This window comes from Aedes aegypti, chromosome 1 (genome assembly GCF_002204515.2).
Source record: "Aedes aegypti strain LVP_AGWG chromosome 1, AaegL5.0 Primary Assembly, whole genome shotgun sequence".
Classification (NCBI taxonomy): domain Eukaryota; kingdom Metazoa; phylum Arthropoda; class Insecta; order Diptera; family Culicidae; genus Aedes; species Aedes aegypti.
The window spans coordinates 32,815,670-32,818,553 of record NC_035107.1 but is presented as its reverse complement, the minus strand read 5'-3'; the positions used below and the strand labels follow the sequence as shown (position 1 = coordinate 32,818,553).

Below are 2,884 nucleotides of genomic sequence, written 5' to 3'. Positions count from 1 at the left end.
TTAACGAAATTTCTTGATTAGCACCTCAATCGAAAGACAAGACATCAAAGCTTCATGTCGTTTACTTACTGAATCCCAAATACCTGTCCAAATAGTTTAATAACTATTTTAAAAGAGAACGTTGATTTCAAGCAAATTTATAAATAGGGGTGCTAGAGAAATTTGACGTCATTTGCTTTTCACTCTCCGATTGGCTCGCATCTCAGCAGGCGACAGAGCGGCTTGTTCTGACCGGGCGTGCTTCTCAAGCACAGACATCGATAGCGAAGGACGCCCCCGTTTGTCTTGCTTCGCTCAAATCAAACTGTCGAATGAGCGAGAGAAGATGCCGTCCGAAGCTAAAGGTGATGGCGCTGCCACCGCCAAGAAAAAGAAGAGGAAGCAGTCCACAGGTGAATTTACGGTCGAACTGTGAACACGGTCGGGCGAGTCATTCTCGCTTTGTGGTTCACCGCTTGTTTGCGTTCACCCAGCCATCGTCATCGCCGCCGCAAATTTCATCGGCCGAGGAGCTGTTGACCCGCGCTTCAAGATTTCGACTTGTGATGAAATCATCATTGGTGGTCAAGAAGCAATCCCGTTAGGAGCAAATACCAGAAGCCCCCTGAGTTTTGCTGGTCCGAGCAGTGTTATTTATCCATAACAACATCGAAGCTAACAAAGCCGTCGGTTCTTTTCAGTGGAAAAGAGTTAAAAGAGAAATATTTCCGACTTTATTTATAACTTCTAATATTCCTATATCAATTTCGCGGCTTCATACAAAAATTCATTTGTCATGAATAATTTATGACTCAAAAATTTGAGATTGTAATCGCGGACGCTGCTGCAGTGCCGTTGGGGTGAGTGCTCAACACTGAGCCAGAAATTGCGTACGAATTTCATAAGAGAACGCTTGTGAATTGATTTCTCGACTGGTTTTCTCTCTTTCATAAGAGTCTTATGAAATACAAAACGTCCGATATTCACAAGAAATCCTTGTCATTATCATTAGAGATCTTATGAATATCTTCATTTTCCTAAATTCAAAGAGCGATTCTCTAAATACATAATGGTCAAAAAGAATTCCATGATTGATATCTTGTAACAGGATAAATACGGGGCAAACCCTTAAAGATGCAAAAACTAGACGAAACGATACGAAACCTGTGTTTTTGGTACGCCTACGCCGTAGATATCCTGAAAACCGGATTCGGTAACAGAAGAGGAGCAGTTCTCAACGACCAACTCAAACGGAACTCAATTCGAACTAGACTGCTCTTCTGTTACGGACAGAGTGAACCAATACCCTAAGGGATTTGAGAAACACTGTCGCTTAAGCGCCAACACGCTTTGCAGCGTGATGCGACAATGCACGTTTTAAAATGTGCCCGACTAACTTACCCAGGGCGGGTCTATCGATCGCGGAACCAAACTCAAAAGACTCTCAATTTAACGGAACTGACTTTACCAAATCACTACAGTTTGTACGGTATTCATCGGGATTTTGTATTCGACTTGTTGTGTTCATTAGGGTGTTAGTAGTGTGCATACAATGGTTTACTTATTAACTATTTTGTCTAACCTTCAATCGCAACTAGGTTGCTCGATGCTGTTGCTGCAGGTGTCAGGCAATGTCGGTGACGCTGGTGACGCTAGTGACGCTGGCGGAGGCTTGAGGATGTTGATGAAGATGGCGACTTTAATTCGGTCAAGCTGGCCGAACAATGGCTGGCGGTTGGTACCCGCTACAGTGGAGTCACTGTAAGCCGTTCGATTGTGAACGGACTGGCTGTGGTCAGCGGAACCACGAGATCAGATGAACGCTGGTCTTCACACGTCTCACTGCACACCTGGTTGCAGCGGGGCTAGCGCGACGGCGCCGGTGAAGGATCGCGTAGGGCCAGTCACGTTCAGGGTGTTTGCTGGGACCCCTACGAAGCATGTGGCGACGCACCGGTATTGTTCCCCCAACAATGGGGTGGAATGGGGAGCGTGGTCCAAAATGGAGCTTGGGACCAACGCCCACGAGGCGGCGGCTTGTTCGACGGGAGTGCCGTCTTTTCTCGTGGCCACTTCCGATTTGGACCTGCCCGTAATAAAAACCTTCGTTCGAAGGTTTTGGCCTGTACTATTAAAGCTCACTTTTTAGCTGGCTTATATTTTATCTTTGCAAATGCACTCACTGTGCCACTATGGAAAAGAATTAAATTTAATATAATTTTCTAATTCAAATTCACAAGTGATTTACCGTTGCAATTTAACTATCACACCGCACAATTGAATTTTAGATTTGGAATATTTTCTATTGTTTGAACTCACTCACTATAGGGTCGATTTTGGAATGATCGTGTGCCTGCCTTTGAGGTTTCAGTAGACCTCTGGAAAGGATTGCGCCAAAGTGTGTCGCCTCCTGATTGGTTAATCCAGTTAATTAATTTGAGAGAATTCTGAGAGTAGCATTTCTGTGCTCAAAAATAAAAGCAAACGGTTCGCGTGGCTTGGTTTCTGTCCGTGCTAGAATAACAGTCGGACTAATTTGGATGCGTTACGTGAGGTAACGCTCAATTAATCCAGATTGAGTTATGAAGCGCTTTGAGCTGGATTGCTTCGGACCACTTCTAAGGCTTCGCTACGCGAGCGGTTACAATCTATGATCCTTCATAAGAGTATCTTATGATATTTTACCCATTTATATTATGAACGCAATGATCGATGGAAGTTCACAAGTTTTTCTTATGAATCTCATTAGATGCTTCTTATGTCTTTATTCCATAAGAAATTCGTATGAAATTCTTACGTGTTTTCTGATAGGAAGTCGACTGTTTTTCACAAGTGTTAATAATAATTGTCATAAGCGCGCTTATGAATCTCTATCGTGAATATTATGTTATTACCATCACTCCAC

The 2,884-nt window shown here is 43.6% G+C and overlaps 1 long non-coding RNA gene across 1 annotated transcript; it reads right to left on the bottom strand.

The window, feature by feature from the left end:
* Positions 1–2,136: 2,136 nt before the first annotated feature.
* Positions 2,137–2,619, bottom strand: LOC110674391. The gene is made up of 2 exons (XR_002498820.1): positions 2,228–2,619; positions 2,137–2,169 (listed from the first exon to the last, which is right to left on the bottom strand). It is a non-coding gene; the product is annotated as an uncharacterized LOC110674391 (long non-coding RNA).
* Positions 2,620–2,884: the final 265 nt, after the last annotated feature.